This window comes from Oncorhynchus clarkii, chromosome 8 (genome assembly GCF_045791955.1).
Source record: "Oncorhynchus clarkii lewisi isolate Uvic-CL-2024 chromosome 8, UVic_Ocla_1.0, whole genome shotgun sequence".
Taxonomy (NCBI): domain Eukaryota; kingdom Metazoa; phylum Chordata; class Actinopteri; order Salmoniformes; family Salmonidae; genus Oncorhynchus; species Oncorhynchus clarkii.
In genome coordinates, this window is record NC_092154.1 from 33,654,280 (window position 1) to 33,675,303 (window position 21,024).

The following is a 21,024-nucleotide window of genomic DNA, read 5'->3' on the forward strand; positions in this document are numbered from 1 at the left end:
CTCCTATACACTTCCCGATAAACTCAGTCACCGTATCAGTGTATTTGTCGATGTTATTCTTGGAGGCTACCCGGAACATATCCCAGTCAGCGTGATCAAAACAATCTTGAAGGGTGGATTCTGATTGGTCAGACCAGCGTTGAATAGTCCTTAGCACGGGTGCTTCGTGTTTGAGTTTCTGCCTGTCGGAAGGGAGGAGAGAAATGGAGTCATGATCAGATTTTCCGAAGGGAGGGTGGGGAAGGGCCTTGTAGGAATGCTGGAAGTTGGAGTTTCAGTGATCAAGTGTTTTAGCAGCGCAAGAACTACAGTTATTGTGTTGATAAAACTTCTGTAGTGTGTTTCTCAAATTTGCTTTCCCCAGCTACAATAAATGTGGCATCAGGATATGTGGTTTCCAGTTTGTATAAAGTCCAGTGAAGTTCTTTGAGGGCCGTCGTGGTATCGGCTTGAGGGGGAATATACACTGTTGTGACTATAACCGAAGATAATTCTCTTATACGGTGAATACGGTCGGCATCTGATTATGTTGTATTCTAGGTCGGGTGAAAAAAAGTACTTGAGTTCTTGTGTGTTATTACAATCATACCATGAGTAGTGAATCATGAAACATACAACCCCACTCTTCTTATTCCCAGAGAGATATTTTTTTCTGTCTGCGCGATGAACTGAGAACCCAATTGGCTGTACAGACTCAGACAGTATATCATGGAGAGCCATGTTTCAGTGAAACAGAGTATGTTACAGTCCCTGATGTCTCTCTGGAAGGAAATCCTTGCCCTGAGCTCGTCAACTTCATTATCCAGAGACTGAACATTAGCGAGTAATATACTCGGAAACGATGGATGGTGTGCGCGCCTCCTGAGTTGGACCAGAAGTCCGCCGATGTTTTGGATAAGCCTCTCGAATCAGTTCAATTGCCCTGGGGGGGGGGGGGGGGGGGGGCGACGAACAAATCAAATCAAATGTATTTATATAGCCCTTCATACATCAGCTGATATCTCAAAGTGCTGTACAGAAACCCAGCCTAAAACCCCCAAACAGCAAGCAATGTAGGTGTTGAAGCACGTTGGCTAGGAAAAACTCCCTAGAAAGGCCAAAACCTAGGAAGAAACCTAGAGAGGAACCAGGCTATGAGGGGTGGCCAGTCCTCTTCTGGCTGTGCCGGGTGGAGATTATAAGAGAACATGGCCAAGATGTTCAAATGTTCATAAATGACCAGCATGGTCAAATAATAGGTCTGGGACAGGTAGCATGTCCGGTGAACAGGTCAGGATTCCATAGCCGCAGGCAGAACAGTTGAAACTGGAGCAGCAGCACGGCCAGGGGGACTGGGGACAGCAAGGAGTCATCATGCCAGGTAGTCCTGAGGCATGGTCCTAGGGCTCAGGTCCTCCGAGAGAGAGAAAGAGAGAATTAGAGAGAGCATACTTAAATTCACACAGGACACTGGATAAGACAGGAGAAGTACTCCAGATATAACAAACTGACCCTAGCCCCCCGACACATAAACTACTGCAGCATAAATACTGGAGGCTGAGACAGGAGGGGTCAGGAGACACTGTGGCCATATCCGATGATACCCCCGGACATGGCCAAACAGGAAGGATATAACCCCACCCACTTTGCCAAAGCACAGCCTCCACACCACTATCTTCAACCACCAACTTACCATCCTGAGACAAGGCCGAGTATAGCCCACAAAGGATCCGATTCGGGAAAGTCGTATTCCTGGTCGTAATGCTGCTAATGGTGGTGAGTTACCGGCGCTCTGATATCCAAAAGTTATTCCTGGCTGTATGTAATAACAAACAAAATAATATTGGCTAATAATATAAGAAATAACACATAAATAAAATAAATACTGCAAAGTTTCCTAAGAGCTAGAAGCACGGCAGCCCCATCTGTCAGCGCCATTTTCCTAGTCTGACTAATAACATTACATCTCAGCTTCATCTGAAACAACATGACCCATTTTATTCCTTTCAGAGACATGAGAGATTTCACCACACTTGCTGCCACAGAAGCAGTCATTGCAAAGATAGGAGATGAGCAGCTCTCTAGTACATGTCTATGCTGGGCTTGCAGGTAGCATATAGCATGTAGCAGATAGCAGGTGTGCGTGGTGAAAAGTGTTTTCCCGAAGTGGAGAGCTTTTGACTGGACTTGCAGGCCCTGTAGCTGCTAGCAGGTAGCAGGTGTGCGGTGGGAGTACAACATGCTCAGACTGCAGACAACAGAAGGCACTAGCAGGCCCTGGAGATCACAGGAGCAGATGGAGAGCAGGCTAATAGTAGCTTCGCTCCATTAGAAAGCCTGTGTGGCGGTATTGTGTCTGAACAGGCCTCACCTTTTCACTCTGCTCCCCCGTGAGTGACTCATATGCCTGGGAAATCAACGGAGACAGTGATTCCAGTTTTGGATTTGGTATTTTCTCTACTCTGTCTGTTTGAAGGATTTCTTCATCAGTCAATACAAAATAATTGCTGTTGCTGGGTATCATGATATGGTTTGGTTGAGATTTTGTTTTTAAGCTGTACTCGAAACAGTTTCTTGAGACAAATTTGGTCTGTGTTGCTTAATCCAACTGGAATCCTTCACTCCATATCCTTTCTAACCCCTTTTTCCATGTCTTAATGAAGAGGAATAGGTAGAGTTTCTTCAGAGACCATTAAATGCGTCCTAATTAGTAATGATACATTTTTACGGGACCTCTTGGCTGGAATCAAACAAGTTCCCCAGTCATAAGCCCAAATTACTTATTTTCGAGTACGACAGGGCTGTGTGTGTGTGTGTGTATGTGTTTGTGCGCGTGCGCGTGCGCACATGCATGTGGGTGTGTGTGCATGTAGCCATAAGGCTGGACCTCAGTCTCCAGAGCCAGTACACGACCAGGCAGAGAGGCCAAGCGAGGCCAGCCAATGGCCCAGGCACACAGACGCTTGTCTGGCTAGCCACCAGTTGGTCAGTCCCTGGCACAGGAGCCATGGCTAGAGCAATCCGTTGATGCCAGTGTTGAACACAGGCACAACAACTAACTCCTGGCTGCTCAGCCAAAACCCCCAGAGCACAGCTCAACCACACCCAAACCCAGTCTACTGCGGCCTTCACTCCCTCAATATGTGAATCTCTCTGACTCTCTCTATATATAGACCTCTCTCTATACATCTCTCTCTCTCTTTATCTCACTCTCACGGTGACAAAACGAAACAAAAAAGTACCCAAGTTAGAAAATTACTCTGCCGTTTCCCCCTATCTCAAGACCATGCTGTTTTTAACTAGCCAAACTTGGCGATGGGGTGCTCAATCATTCTACTGAAAGGTTTTGCATGGCCTTTTTGATGAGGAGAGCCAGGGGAGCCAGTCAGTCAGTGAGTGGTTTGGAGCTCTTTGGAGGGATAAAGGAAGGAAGATGGCTTGGATAAGAGACAGCCGCCCATCAGCAATGTGATGCAGGGGCAAAACGCGTGCCAGGGATTTAAATCAACGCTAGCACCATTCAGGAGAGAAGTGCTGATGCAAGGCAGTAATGATCCAGGATAAGGTTACACTGCTCATTTTGTGTGTGTGTGTGTGTGTGTGGATTAGGTTACACTGCTTGATATGAGAGACAGAGAGACAGCTGGAGATGCTTCAGGGCAGAAGCCCTCTGTGTGCATTAGTACAGCGAAATATCTGAAGTGATTACTGTTGTCTCCCCTCACATTGACAGCTTCCCAACCTCAGGTGCCGGCCCTGTGCCTCATAACATCATCCAATAAGAGTTGATTATTCTACCTCTCTGAACTTCCAGAGGGTTACAGTGCCTTGCGAAAGTATTCGGCCCCCTTGAACTTTGCGACCTTTTGCCACATTTCAGGCTTCAAACATAAAGATATAAAACTATTTTTTTGTGAAGAATCAACAACAAGTGGGACACAATCATGAAGTGGAACGACATTTATTGGATATTTCAAACTTTTTTAACAAATCTAAAACTGAAAAATTGGACGTGCAAAATTATTCAGCCCCCTTAAGTTAATACTTTGTAGCGCCACCTTTTGCTGCGATTACAGATGTAAGTCGCTTGGGGTATGTCTCTATCAGTTTTGCACATCGAGAGACTGACATTTTTTCCCATTCCTCCTTGCAAAACAGCTCGAGCTCAGTGAGGTTGGATGGAGAGCATTTGTGAACAGCAGTTTTCAGTTCTTTCCACAGATTCTCGATTGGATTCAGGTCTGGACTTTGACTTGGCCATTCTAACACCTGGATATGTTTATTTTTGAACCATTCCATTGTAGATTTTGCTTTATGTTTTGGATCATTGTCTTGTTGGAAGACAAATCTCCGTCCCAGTCTCAGGTCTTTTGCAGACTCCATCAGGTTTTCTTCCAGAATGGTCCTGTATTTGGCTCCATCCATCTTCCCATCAATAACCATCTTCCCTGTCCCTGCTGAAGAAAAGCAGGCCCAAACCATGATGCTGCCACCACCATGTTTGACAGTGGGGATGGTGTGTTCAGCTGTGTTGCTTTTATGCCAAACATAACATTTTGCATTGTTGCCAAAAAGTTCAATTTTGGTTTCATCTGACCAGAGCACCTTCTTCCACATGTTTGGTGTGTCTCCCAGGTGGCTTGTGGCAAACTTTAAACGACACTTTTTATGGATATCTTTAAGAAATGGCTTTCTTCTTGCCACTCTTCCATAAAGGCCAGATTTGTGCAATATACGAGTGATTGTTGTCCTATGGACAGAGTCTCCCACCTCAGCTGTAGATCTCTGCAGTTCATCCAGAGTGATCATGGGCCTCTTGGCTGCATCTCTGATCAGTCTTCTCCTTGTATGAGCTGAAAGTTTAGAGGGACGGCCAGGTCTTGGTAGATTTGCAGTGGTCTGATACTCCTTCCATTTCAATATTATCGCTTGCACAGTGCTCCTTGGGATGTTTAAAGCTTGGGAAATCTTTTTGTATCCAAATCCGGCTTTAAACTTCTTCACAACAGTATCTCGGACCTGCCTGGTGTGTTCCTTGTTCTTCATGATGCTCTCTGCGCTTTTAACGGACCTCTGAGACTATCACAGTGCAGGTGCATTTATACGGAGACTTGATTACACACAGGTGGATTGTATTTATCATCATTAGTCATTTAGGTCAACATTGGATCATTCAGAGATCCTCACTGAACTTCTGGAGAGAGTTTGCTGCACTGAAAGTAAAGGGGCTGAATCATTTTGCATGCCCAATTTTTCAGTTTTTGATTTGTTAAAAAAGTTTGAAATATCCAATAAATGTCGTTCCACTTCATGATTGTGTCCCACTTGTTGTTGATTCTTCACAAAAAAATACAGTTCATATAATTGCCCTTAAGTTCAATTATATTCATTAATAACTTTAGTGAAGTGGGCAACATAGCCAAAACCTTTGCGATTTACAGCACCCTACTAGCGTGGAGGGACTGTAAGAAATACCTGGGCATTTCCTCCCAAATATGTTCTCACTCGCCTATAGTAGGCAACCCAGACTTGCCAAAAGCCCTGAGGGATGCCAACTTTAATCTTTGGCATACTCTAGGAATCAGGACCTTTTCAGACCTATTTCATCAGAAAACCACTACACTGAAATCCTTTCAAGAGCTCTGCAGTGAATTCGATGTGCCAAGATCCCATTTTTTTTAAATATCTTCAAATTAGACATGTAATTTCCTCATTTACCTCCAAGAGGAGGTTTAGAACTCAGTTGAATGAAGTTGAAACCCTTCTTGTCACAGCACAATCCATTAAAGGCAAAATATCTTACATCTATAGACTCCTTTCTGAGAAAGGAAGCTCCTCCTTTACTCCTTTGAAAATAATCTGGGAAAAGGACCTTGGTCTGACTATCAGTGATGAGTTATGGGCGGAGGTTTGCGACAGGGTATACTGCTCCTCTACCAGTGTAAAAATGAAAGAATCTAATTACAAATTTTTGTACAAATTTTATTATACTCCTTTGAGACTCCATAGAATGAAAACAGATATGTCTCCTAACTGTAAAAGATGTACCTCTGAAAGCGGAACCTATATGCATGTATTTTGGAGCTGTAGGGAGATTGCCAGATTCTGGCAATCTGTACATACTGCTGCACAGAAAATACTAGAGGTACAGTTTGATATGACCCCGTGTATCTATCTTCTTAATGCCCAGCAGGACTTTGTTCTTGATCCTGACAGAGAAAATGTGCTTATGACTATTACATACTTTGCTAAGAAATGTATTCTTCTATTGTGGGCCTCTAATACCCCTCCTACATTTAAAATGTGGATTGACCAGATTGTTGACTTTCTTCCTCTTGAAAAGCTCACTTATGACCTCCACAAGAGACAGCCCAAGTTTGATAGACTCTGGTCTCCACTATTCAACTATATTTCAAACTGGACAGAGTGAACGGGGTGACTAGGGAAATGCGCAGATACATGTTGTGTAAGGTACTGTAAAACCTAAAAACGAATTATTGGCACGTCGTCTCAGCGAATGCTTGAAATAGCTGATAAGAACCTTGATAGTGCTGCTGCAAGTGTTATATGTTTTTATTTTTTTTGTGTGTTTTTATTTTAATTTCGTTTTTGAGTACGTGTGCGTAGGTGTGTGTGTGTATGTATATGTGCGTATGTATGTACGTACATATGTATGTATATATATATGTACCAAGGAAAATATATAGATTAAGAAAAATAAATGCTTTTATTTGACTTTATCATTCATTTTAATTGTATTTTTATTTTTTCAAAAGTATTATTATTTTTGTATTTTTTATTTTTTTAAAGCCTGTCACATCTGTGAATGTGGAATGTGTTTTGTTGGTTGATTGAAAAACAAGAAAACTTAATAAAACTTTAAATTGAAAAACAAATACAGTTTTATATCTTTATGTTTGAAGCCTGAAATGTGGCAAAAGGTCGCAAAGTTCAAGGGGGCCGAATACTTTCGCAAGGCACTGTATATAGTATACTGTGTACAGTGGGGAGAACAAGTATTTGATACACTGCCGATTTTGCAGATTTTCCTACTTACAAAGCATGTAGAGAGAGGTCTGTAATTTTTATCATAGGTACACACACTTCAACAGTGAGAGACGGAATCTAAAACAAAAATCCAGAAAATCACATTGTATGACTTTTTAAGTAATTAATTTGCATTTTATTGCATGACATAAGTATTTGATACATCAGAAAAGCAGAACTTAATATTTGGTACAGAAACCTTTGTTTGCAATTAAAGAGATCATACGTTTCCTGTAGTTCTTGACCAGGTTTGCACACACTGCAGCAGGGATTTTGGCCGACTCCTACATACAGACCTTCTCCAGATCCTTCAGGTTTCGGGGCTGTTGCTGGGCAATACGGACTTTTAGCTCCCTCCAAAGATTTTCTATTGGGTTCAGGTCTGGAGACTGGCTAGGCCACTCCAGGACTTTGAGATGTTTCTTACGGAGCCACTCCTTAGTTAACCTGGCTGTGTGTTTCGGGTCGTTGTCATGCTGGAAGACCCAGCCACGACCCATCTTCAATGCTCTTACTGAGGGAAGGAGGTTGTTTGCCAAGATCTCGCGATACATGGCCCCATCCATCCTTCCCTCAATACGGTGCAGTCGTCCTGTCCCATTTGCAGAAAAGCATCCCCAAAGAATGATGTTTCCACCTCCATGCTTCACGGTTGGGATGGTGTTATTGGGGTTGTACTCATCCTTCTTCTTCCTCCAAACACGGCGAGTGGAGTTTAGACCAAAAAGCTATATTTTTGTCTCATCAGACCACATGACCTTCTCCCATTCCTCTTCTGGATCATCCAGATGGTCATTGGATGGTCATTGGATCCAGATGGACATGCGCTGTATTGAGCAGCGGGACCTTGCGTGCGCTGCAGGATTTTAATCCATGACGGCGTAGTGTGTTACTAATGGTTTTCTTTGAGACTGTGGTCCCAGCTCTCTTCAGGTCATTGACCAGGTCCTGCCGTGTAGTTCTGGGCTGATCCCTCACCTTCCTCATGATCATTGATGCCCCATGAGCTGAGATCTTGCATGGAGCCAAAGACTGAGGGTGATTGACCATCATCTTGAACTTCTTCCATTTTCTAATAATTGCGGCCATCCGTCAAATATGGATGTGGGAAAATGATGCTTTGGGGGTGTTTTTTTGCTAAGGGGACAGGACAACTTCACCGCATCAAAGGGATGATGGACGGGACCATGTACCGTCAAATCTTGGGGGAGAACCTCCTTCCCTCAGCCAGGGCATTGAAAATGGGTTGTGGATGGGTATTTCAGCATGACAATGACCCAAAACACACGGCCAAGGCGACAAAGGAGTGGCTCAAGAAGAAGCACATTAATGTCCTGGAGTGGCCTAGCCAGTCTCCAGACCTTAATCCCATAGAAAATCTGTGGAGGGAGCTGAAGGTTTGAGTTGCCAAACGTCAGCCTCGAAACCTTAATGACTTGGAGAAGATCTGCAAAGAGGAGTGGGACAAAATCCTTCCTGAGATGTGTGCAAACCTGGTGGCCAACTACAAGAAACGTCTGACCTCAGTGATTGCCAACAAGGGTTTTGCCACAAAGTACTAAGTCATGTTTTGCAGAGGGGTCAAATACTTATTTCCCTCATTAAAATGCAAATCAATTTATAAAATCTTTGACATGCGTTTTTCTGGATTTTTTTGTTGTTATTCCGTCTCTATCTGTTCAAATAAACCTACCATTAAAATTATAGACTGATCATTTCTTTGTCAGTGGGCAAACGTACAAAATCAGCAGGGGATCAAATACTTTTTTCCCTCACTGTATATATATATATATACAGTGGGGCAAAAAAGTATTTAGTCAGCCACCAATTGTGCAAGTTCTCCCACTTAAAAAGATGAGAGAGGCCTATAATTTTCATCATAGGTACACTTCAACTATGACAGACAAAATGAGAAAAAAAAATCCAGAAAATAACATTGTAGGATTTTTAATGAATTTATTTGGTCACCTACAGTATTTGGTCAGCTACAAACAAGCAAGATTTCTGGCTCTCACAGACCTGTAACTTCTTCTTTAAGAGGCTCCTCTGTCCTCCACTCGTTACCTGTGGAGGACAGATAAATTCATAAAAAATCCTACAATGTGATTTTCTGGATTTTTTTTCTCGTTTTGTCTGTCATAGTTGAAGTGTACCTATGATGAAAATTACAGGCCTCTCTCATCTTTTTAAGTGGGAGAACTTGCACAATTGGTGGCTGACTAAATACTTTTTTGCCTCACTTTTTATATATATATATGTATATATATATTCCACCAACCACTCTTATCCAAAGCCACTTACAGTACAATGAGTGCATAAGTCAATGTGTTGACCCAACGACCTTGGCAAGGGTATCCATACAGGACCATACAGTATTCAGTAGTCATAGTCAGTATTCAGACAGCCAGATTGACAGGCACATTATATGGTATGAATTTAATCTCGTATCTTTCTCTACTTAATGCGTTCTGGTCTGAGTTAGATATTACAACACAAATACACAGAAGTGATCTCACAACTCAACTGTCATCTGAATGGTAATGTTGTGTGGTTTTAATCAAGTGAACTAGGCTTTATAACAACAATGACATACACCGTGCCGCAATGACTCTTTCTCAAGGTGGTTGGAGTTGTCAACAAAGCAGCATGACAGAAATATGATGCCAAGTTTTCAAACTGACGGTACTCTATTTTAGAAGATATATAAAGCGATCTCTGCGTTTGAACAACAGCATAAATACACCTATTTCACTTTTGAATGTGAAAAACTGAATGACCACTGTTGCACTTGCTGCCACTATTTCGACCAGATTACACGATACTATTTAGAATGAGCAGCCAGCTGACGAATGAATGCACAAGGGAGAACGGTTGTCACTAGTTACCACAACTACAAAGTCATAAAGCCCACCTATTTCTACAATTTATCTTCTTAAAATGTGATAAACCTAACTCTAACCTTAACCGTGACATTAAATACACAGCTAACATTAAATGAAGACCAAAAAGTACATTTTTATTTTCATAAATGTGTACAATTTCGCCAATTTTGACAGTGGCTGTGGTAGCTAGTGGAAACCAGGGAGGACATCTAACTGGGCATGGCTAGCTAACATAATGTCACAATGTATGATGTGCTAGCCAGGTAACTTTCATTGTAAAATAACTTCATATTTCTGAGTTAGTCAGATATTCGTTTTAAAAGACTTGAAATTGGCGTAGGGAGCTAACTAGCTATCTAGCTGTTTATCAAAGGTAGATAACTGGTTAATTTGACCCCAAAAAATACCAAACTCTTTCTCAATGTTTCTCTAAATTAGTGTAGCTGGCTAACTAATGTGAACATGCTTTGTGATACACCTGGTTTTACGTTGTTTTATTCCACAAAACATGTCGCCCTGGCCGCAGTAGAACCTAATTAACACCATGGGGGAAACTACATTGGCCATGCTTGTGTTACCAGATCCATCATGAGAAGGTTCTAGCTAGTGTATACCTCTGTCCTTCGAGTCTTGTCGGTTGTAGCTGTCCGGTTTATCAGGTCCTAGGCTCCCATGACTCTTATGATTATTTATTTACAAGTGAATTACAATTAGCTTTTTGATTTTGCGCCATCTCTACCTGATAGAACAGATCTAGTCTCACGTGGAAGTACTGTAAGCCGTCTGGCGTGAGAGACTCATTGGGAGGGAGACTCGAGCAGACGCAGAAGTTCTGACTGAACGGATGCACATTTGAGCACCCCAGGACAGTCCATTTACTTTGTGCTGTTATAATTTATGCTGCAGTTCCCCCTCACAGCAAATAACTGGCAAAACAATCCAAGTAATGTTTGCATGGTCTATGCGCCAATGGAAGCGGAGCTGCTACTGCTGGCAGTCACTGAGGGGAGGAGTTGTAACTGAACAGCCTGTTTTGAACAATATATTTTTGAAAGAGGAACATTTTGACATTTACCACACTTTTATGAGCCTTTAAAACATGATCAAGGAATTATATAATAATAATAATAATAATAATAATATATTTTTAATATATTAATAATATATTTTTTACGTTGTTGAACAATAGAACATTTGCTTCGTACATTTTGGGGATTTTACCTATCACAAATGTGGTGCCGCCACTAATGGGCTGGCCGTCGCTGCTCTTATGTCGAAGTATGAATCCCTAACAGTACAGTCTTTATTTTCCCCATGATGTCAATTGGAGGGATGTACAACAATGTTTGTAACTAGGAAACGTTTCCGATTGAATAAAAGTCTAGTCATCTCAACTACATACAGTACAAGTGAGAACACTTTCAATAACTTTATTTGAGGGATATTATACTTATTATCAAGATATTTTTCTTCTGTGGAGTATTGCTTTGTAGGAACAACGTTTGGAAGGCTATTTCTAAGGCCTACAAATACTCAAATACTATACACTGTATATACATGTATTTATTTTTTTCTTCTGGGGAATATTTCTTCCTTTGGATTATTCCACAGACTAATGAGCAGGTCAAATCAACCTTTACTTCATTTCATCCAGCTGGATTATTTGGATTTGTGTTTATTTTTGGATTTCTTGCCTGATTTTGGGACTGAATTGAACGTTTACTTCATTGGAGGGCATACAGTATTTTGTGTGGGTTTGTGTGTGTGTGTGTGTGCAATGTGTGCCTATGTGTGTGTGCATGAGCTTGTGTGTGTAATGCCAGGCCTAAGAGTGGAGCCTTATTACCGGGCTGGTTAGTGCATTAATGAACCAAACGCATTCCCTTTAATGTGGCCTTCTAAATTATGACTCTAATATAGGGTGGAGAGGATGGGCTGTCTAAGAGACTGTATGAGACCTCGCAGGATGGCCCCTGTAGTGAGCTGACCACACACACACACACACACACACACACACACACACACACACACACACACACAAAACTGTAGTACACACTGGAGTGTTAACTGTAGTGTTTCTTTGCGGACTGTAGTATACTGTAGATTGATTTATTAACTTTGGCATAGAAGTGGGGTACTTTCTCCCTGAGGAAACCTACTGGAGAAATACTAAATTAGCTAATTTTCCATGACCTGTAGGTAGCTAAGACTGGGTTTCGAATGGAGAGTTCAGAGCATCTACTGTTTTCTATAACCTGTAGGGAACACAATATATAGGGAAGACAATATAGCGGCGTGGACTCAACAAGGTGTCTAAAGCAGGGATGCTGGCCCATCTTGACTCCAGTTCTTCCCACAGTTATGTAAAGTTGGCTGGATGTCCTTTGGCTGATGGGCCATTTTTTGATACAAATGGGAAGAAAACAGCAGCGTTGCAGGTCTTGACACAAACCGGTGCATCTGGCACCTGCTACCATACCCTGTTCAAAGGCACTTACATATTTTGTCTTGCCTATTCACCCTCTGAATGGCATACACACACCATCCATGTCTCAATTGACTCGAGGCTTAAAATCATTTTTTTAACCGGTGTCCACCCCTTCATCTACACTGATTAAGGTGGATTTAACAAGTGACATCAATAAGGGATCATAGCTTTCACCTCAATTCACCTGGTCAGTTTATGTCACGAAAGAAGAGGTATTCATAATGTTCTTTGTATACTCAGTGTACTTGGCATGTAGGTTTTTAATTTACGAGTAGTGCAAATTGGGATATGGGGGAGTGGAATTTTGCAGGCTATACGCAAATGAAATACTTTAGTATTTACTATAGTATATATTTTCTATTGTTCTTGCAGATTATGTTGTTTTTGCTGACATTTCTGTAGTATTTACAATAATATTTCACAGTATACTACAAAATGTTATACTACACTGAACAGAAATATAAATTGCAACAATTTCATTTTTTTTACCGAGTTACAGTTCATATAAGAAAATCAGTCAATGTAAATAAATGATTTAGACTCTAATCTATGGATTTATCACGACTGGGTATAAAGATATGCATCTGTTGGTCACAGATTCCTTAAAAAAAGGTAGGGGAATGGATCAGAAAACCCGTCAGTGTGTGGTGTGACTAGGGCTGTGGCAGTCATGACATTTTGTCAGCCGGTTATTGTCATGCAACAGGCTCATGGTAATTGACCGTTGATGAACATAAAAAAAAACTGTTTAGCAGATCCAGGCCAACATGCATACAAGCCACTGATGAACCTTGGGAACATCTACATTTTCAAAAGTAAATACACACAATCACAATAAATCCATTATTCAATTTAGGCAGGTTTAAAGAAACATTATGCTATGAAGAAAATGTATTTCAGAAGAACAGAATATGAGTTGGCCTACTGTATGTTATCTGACTATGCACCATGCCATAGGTTTTAGGCTTGTTCATTTAGTAGACAAGATATACTGTACTATCAGTCCCATGTGATTATTTTATATTATATGATTTTATATTTAAAATAATAAAACAGAAAGGATATTATTCCCATTCTGGAGCGAGTGCACATATGAAGTGGCTATGTTGAGTGTAAAAGTGATCATTTGAAACAGGTCCTATACTATAGATTTTGAGTTATTTGGCAACTTTAGTTGTGCATGGTACAAACCTTAGAATGTATTAGAAATCAATACATATATGATCTGCATGATGCGACTATACTGTAGGCTATTTAAGTGTTAATGCCCGAGAAGCCGGTGTTGAGGATATATTGGCACGGGTGTTATTAGGCCTGAGACAAAGTTGAGGGCTGGCAAACCGTGCCAATATATTCTGCAAACACTGTCTTTGAGGATGTTATCACTTTTATATAACTGGTTACCAACCTAATTAAGTAACTATTGAAATATTTTCATTAAAAATATATCTTGATTGAATAAATTATTCTATTTAATCCTTCCACAAGATATAGTCCTTACACAAATTTAGGGTTGCTACCCAAGCCGGCTGGTCGATCGTTATATCAGTTCGGTTGCCAGAGATACGACCAAGTCGTTTTAGTCTTTTTGTTCTGTATCTGTATGTGCGTGACCCAGTCATTCTTTATAAATGTTCCATTGCCATACTGGCTGGCAACGTCCTTATCCCTTGCTTGCTAGCTAGCCAACTACAGCTAATTTACAGTCACGTCAAACAGTGCAGCCAGAATAACAGCAAAGTAGCTGCATTTGCGTTTGTTTCAGCTGTTTTCTGGTGACATTTATTTGGATACATCCATAACAATGAGCTAATGATGTGCAATTTTGCCTGGCATAGAAAATATGCTCTCTCGTCAGGACACTGTTGCTCAGAGGGGCTAGCTAACACAATAACTTCAAACTGAAGCTGGGAAGACAGCAAACTAGCTGCACTTCGTTTAGTTTGACCTTTTTTCTATTGACATTTCTTTGTATACATCCATAACAATTATGCCAGCTGATTCATGATCTTGATTGGCTGAGAAAAGCTGCCTGTCTGTCTGTCTTGTCCCGACATGCTCATTACTATGCTATGGGACAGCTGGATATCGAATTTCAATATTGAAACGATGTTGCAAATGTCAGAGAGACCGACAGCAAGGTTAATACAAATCTCCGCTTTTGAAAATCTAATGCTAGTCTAAAATAAATGGGAGATGCTTTTTAAAGTGGAGATCAAGTTTATAAATTGCCTGGCTGGGCTGATGAGACAGTGGTTTGCGCAGTGAGATGGGGTAAATAGGCATTTCAAAATAGCTTTAGCTGGAAGTAACTTGTGGAGTAGACATTTTTTTTAACCAATCAGCATCCAGGATTTGACCCACCCGTTGTTTAATGATGATTGGAGAACATAGCAAAAAAAGCTGCATATGCTGTTCTCTCATCAAGTGACCATATTTCCACCCTTCAGATTATTTTCAATTTAATCTGGTCGTTACTAATATGTAAAATTAATTTCGATATAGAATGGCTCATTATCAGATGGGCAGGGGAAAAAATACATCCCTATTCACTCAATAGCGAATGGAGGTCACTTTCCTGCAGGGTCATGCAATCATGCTGGTAGGCTACTCCGGTTATTTCACTCCATGCACCAACTACTGTTTGAGGAGCATGCAGCATCTCGCTACACGACAGGTGATATTCCGTACAAACTCTGTATGCCATGGGCTCTCCAACCCTGTTCCGGAAGTTATCCAGTGCTTAATTTGGGAAAGCAAGTGAAATCTGTTCGGGAACATATTAACATGTTTTCACAAAGAAACATATTTCATTAATCTGATACGCTGGAGAAAGGAATTAAGGAAAGAGAGGAGGAGATGGACACGCACAGTGGTGAGCTATTCTGTTGGTTAATGGTAATTTCAGCCTATTAATTATGAAAATTAAAATAAATACCATATTACTAGGTTATTCAAAATCAAATTCACTATAGTTGTAGGTGTCAAAGTCGTGTGTATAGGTGGCAGGGAAGTCAGGCGCAGGAGAATCAAACTGAATGTAATGGAGTTATTTAATAACAAACGAAACATAACTCCAAACTAAATGTAACAATAAAACAAAATGGGTACGAGGACCCGTCACGCACCAATACAAACAACACAACACTGAATAACAAACAATCTCTGACAAAGACATGAGGGGAAACAGAGGGTTAAATACACAACAGGTAATGACTGGGATTGAAACCAGGTGTGTAGGAAGACTAGACAAAACCAATGGAAAATGAAAAATGGATCAATGATGGCTAGAAGACCGGTGATGTCGACCGCCGAGCAGTAGGCTTACTCTTTAAGCCATCATCCACAATCAATGAACCAACAGCATCGCCTAGGCTTATAAATTCTTTCCTAGACTCATGAAAATAAAGTCTGGTGTATATCATAAGGTGACCAGTCCAACCAGTATGCATCATAATACAGTCTATACTCAATGCAATTACTAGAATTTATGGTATAGCCTATAGTATAGACCAGTGGTTCCCAAATGTAGTTTTTTGCCATCATTGTAAGCCTGCCACACACACACACACACACACACACACACACACACACACACACACACACACACACACACACACACACACACTTCTCAGGTGCTTCACTATATTACATTTGACATTTGACATTGTCACTAAGCTTGAGTTCATTTGCACACACAAATTATACAATGATGGAAAGACCTGTGTGTTGTCCTTGTTAATGCAGACAGAGAAGAGCTCCAACTTCTTAATCATAGCCTCAATTTTGTCCCCACGTTGAATATAGTTGCAGAGAGTCCCTGTAATCCTAGATTAAGATCATTCAGGTGAGAAAAAACATCACCCAGATAGGCCAGTCGTGAGAGAAACTTGTCATCATGCAAGCGGTCAGACAAGTGAAAATTATGGTCAGTAAAGAAAACTTTGAGCTTGTCTCTCTCAAAAAAATGTCAATACTTCACCCCTTGATACCCAGTACACTTCTGTATGTTGTAAAAGCGTTGCATGATCGCTGCCCATCTCATTGCGTAGTGCAGAAAATACACAAGAGTTCAGAGTTCAGGGGCCTTGCTTTAACAAAGTTAACCAAAACGTCTTTCAAGCTGTCAGGCATTCCCTTGGCAGCAAGAGCCTCTCAGTGGATGCTGCAATGTACCCACTATGTCTCCCTGTCATGGTTTTTAAGTCTTCAGTACAGATACCAACATGAGCAGCATCTACGTTTGGCTACATACGGACTGTTAGTGGAATTCCAGTGAGAGAGTAACGGTTAATGTGATTGGATGTTAATTTTTTGACTAGGCAACCTGTATTTGACATTGTGTTGTTATTTTACTGAAGACTAGATTGTCAAATGTTATGTTTGGCAGTTAAAAGAGACTTCTCGAGAAAAAACCTCACCCAAATGTATAGTCCTGTTGGAAAATATAAATGGACTGTTGAAAATGTGAAAAAAAATCAAATTAAACAAATACAAATTATTATTATGATTATTTGATTTAAAAAAGTGTAAATCACATTTCTATTTGGCTTACCCCTGATAGCATTGCGTTGTTTGGGAATACCTGGGCTAGACCAATTATGTACCAACATTTTTTTGTTGTTTTTCTGCTATGCTTAATATGCGATAGGCTATGTAATATGCGATAGGCTATGCACAATCAATATTTTAATTACGCTGGGCTCATATATAGGCCTATGCATATGCATAGGCTCTAATTTGCATATGAGTGTTTTGAATGAATCATCACTTTAGAAAGTGCTGTCCATTTTGTTGTGTTAGGCTCTGAAACAACATCCACAACAAAACATTTTTCCACTAATTTCAACCTGTTATTGAACTTCTTTCTTCAAATTGATCAATCACAGTGAGGTGAGTTTTAAAAGCATGATACTGTTTTGATGAGTGTTTGATGTGATTTTCAATTGCATTTGCATTGACGTCAGAGGGACGTGGTTGTTAGCAAGTTGGGTACTACCAATACATGTCCAGGGTGCATAATAGTAGATTACTATGAATCAATGGAATTGGACTGCGTTCATGACTCATGACTGTCGGTGTGGCGGTAATATGATCACCGCAACAGCCCTAGGTATGACCACCGTTTGCCTCATGGAACTCGACACATCTCCTTTAACATAGTTGATCAGGCTGTTGAATATGGCCTGTGGAATGTTGTCTTACTCCTCTTCAGTTGCTGTGTGAAGTCGCTGGATATTGGTGGGAACTGGAACACACGTCAGTCCAGAGCATCCCAAACATGCTCAATGGGTGACATGTCTGGTGAGTATGCAGGCCAAGGAAGAATTGGGACATTTTCAGCTTCCAGGAATTGTGTACAGATCCTTGTGACATGGGGCTGTGCATTATCATGCTGACACATAAGGTGATGGTGGCGAATGAATGGCACGACAATGGGCACCAGGATCTCGTCGCGGTATCTCTGCTCATTCACAATTTCCTTTGATAAAATGCAATTTTGTTTATTGTCCGTAGCTTATGGCATATACCATAAACCCACTTCCACCATGGGGCACTCTGTTCACAACATTGACATCAGCAAACTGCTTGCCCACCCGACGCCATACACTCGGTCTACCATCTGCACGGTACAGTTGAAACCGGGATTCATCAGTGAAGAGCACACAGGGAGCATTTGAAGGGGAGCATTTGCCCACTAAAGTCGGTTATGACACCGAACTACAGTCAGGTCAAGACCCTGGTGAGGATGACAAGCATGCAGATGAGCTTCCCTGAGATGGTTTCTGACAATTTGTGGAGAAATTATTCAGTTGTGCAAACCCACAATTTCATCAGCTCTCCAGGTGGCTGGTCTCAGATGATATCGCAGGTGAAGGAGCCAGATATGGAGGTCCTGGGCTGGTGTGGTTACACGTGATCTGCAGTTTTGAGGCTGGTTGAATGTACTGCTAAATTCTCTAAAATGACGTTGGAGGTGGCTAATGGTAGAGAAATTAACATTAAATTCTCTGGCAACAGCTCTGGTGGACATTCCTGCGTGGCATTGTGTTGCGTGACAAAACTGCACATGTTAGAGTGGCCTTTTATTGTCCCCAGCACAAGGTGTATCTGTGTAATGATCATGCTGTTTAATCAGCTTCTTGATATGCCACACGTGTCAGGTGGATTGATTGGCAAAGTCGAAATGCTCACTAACAGGGATGTAAATATTGGCCTGTTGGAAACTACAACTCCCTACTACATCACATAGTTCATCACACAATTCAGTACATTGCACACTTCAGGCTTGATCTAATTTATCTCTACAGAAACTGCATATGGAGTAGTTGAACCGATGTCAGTCATCGAAATGTCCGTTAATCGCGCAACAAATTATTCTACAGTGCGCAACAGTTTACTACAGAAGTCTATAGTAAGTACAGTAGTATTCTATAGTAAACCTTTTATGTGGGAGGTGACTTAACAAGGCTGTGGGCTGTGGCAGGAGCTGTGTGTGTTTGTGTGTTTTTTGGTATGTGTGTGTTGTTTGCGTTTTTGTGTGTGTGTGTGTGTGTGGCAGGCAAGAGCTGAGCTGTAGTGTATAGACTGTAGGGCTATCAGGGCTGTTTGAAGTCATGAAGAACACATGCAGTTAATACTGAAATCTTCATAGTGATATTAATGTTATATTAGTTGTACTAGAACAGATTGAAGGCCTAGTAACGCAAGTTGCTGGTAAGTAGTTTTAAAAACAGATATTCAAATGCGGGATCATTTAACATTGTTATTCAAGACCATTCTCATTAATCAGTTGACCAAGTTCTTATAGTATTGTAGATAAAGAAACATTTGTTTTAACAACTATGGCTGATCTGTGGAGACATGGTTCAGTACAGATAAGGTGAAGGTTTCTATTGAATAACAACAACAAAAAGCAATTCCTAAGCACATAAAGTTCTCTGGCCACTCAAGTGCATTCTTCCTGTGCTAACATTAGTGATCATACAGCTGAGCTTCTCTGCTGTCTTGAGGTCAGACGGACTGGTTACCAGGCGATGGGTTGCCGTGGACACCATAAATGACAGGTCGGAGATCAAGGACAATGTAATGTGTGATGGAGGGCGAGGTGTCGCCCGACTTTACACCATCTGACATTTTTATTGGACAGGAGAAATAAAAATATAGATGGCTTTCTGAGAAAACTGAGGGGCAGAGCAGAGCCCTTGCTTATTTTTTTTCTGAGATCATTTACCACACAAGGACGAGGAGATAAAGACAAGGGTATAAAGCATATACCCAGCATATTCAAATGTTACCCTACGATGTCCAGAGTACTACCGGTTTTCAGTTCTACCTGATAATTAATTGCACACTGCTTGTGTCCCAGTTCTAAATCACTCCCTGACTAGAGAGGAAGAATAGAAAAAGGTAGTGGATCTGGCCTTGAAGTCCAGATTTTCATTTAAGGGGTACACAGTAATGCCAACAGCTGTAGATATCTGTTTTAAAGTTAGCAAACCATGACAACAACAGTCCCATAGAATTATGCCAAATTTGAACCACGATAAACACATCAATACGAACTACTGTATATGGCAGTTATGATGCCATCGCTTTTACAGCAAATATACTATGACAACAACTGCCCATGGAATCTAGTTGAATTTGATCCACTATGAACACAAATGCAACCAACCACTATATATGACAGTCACCATATGACACGTTGATAGTAGAAGGATGAGGAGTCACCATGGATCGAATCACTCTGTGGAATCAATGACAGAGAGAGGAAGCCCTGGAGGTTTGAGCTCTGAGTTAAGAGACCTGTGCTGCTGGGGTGTAAATCAATGCTACACAGCTGGCTGCGATAAATCCCCAGAGTTCTGATGGCCACCGGCCCACTTTCCATCCCTCCCTCCCTTACACCACCCCACAGAAACACAAAACAATCTCAACCCCCTGTCAAAACAGGCAAACGCTATCAGTGACATGGATCACCAGCGCACTGATATGTCAGCTGAGCCTGGGCTTAGCGCCTGAAACCAATAGCTAGATAGCTAGTGAGCCGGACGGACGGTCTTTTGTGGATTGTGACATCTGAAAAGGCTTTGAACAGAATGACTAGTGTCTGGCTCACTGTATGATGTGTTGGAAAAATCTCTTTTTTTTATGTGGATAGAAGAATGTTTGGCCTCCTGGTCATCCTACTGTTGTAAAGCAGAATAATAATCATGGAGTGGATTTACATTCTGTAGTGATTTTCACTGAAGCTTTTAACATTGTGTGGTGCTTTCGTACCCCATCCACTACCATTAGGTACTGTATCACCAAACTGGTTGATGCCCAACCACAATTTTTTTTTGCACAAGAGCGCTCAGCACACATTGGCAATTATAATATCAGGGAAAGAGGTAGTGTGTCTGGGTAAAACACCTCCTCCAGAGGGCAAGCGGTGCTTTCTGAAGCTCTAAGCCTCTGTCTGCAAAGCAACACTGAATCCGAGTGACAAGCATGAGAGAGCCTGGTAATAGGGGCTCCAGGTCAAGGGACAGGGATGGGCTGAAATATCCTTACACATCTCCTCGTCCCCCATCAGGACCACTGAAGACTAAGATCAAACAGGGACAGACGGCTCCGCTATTC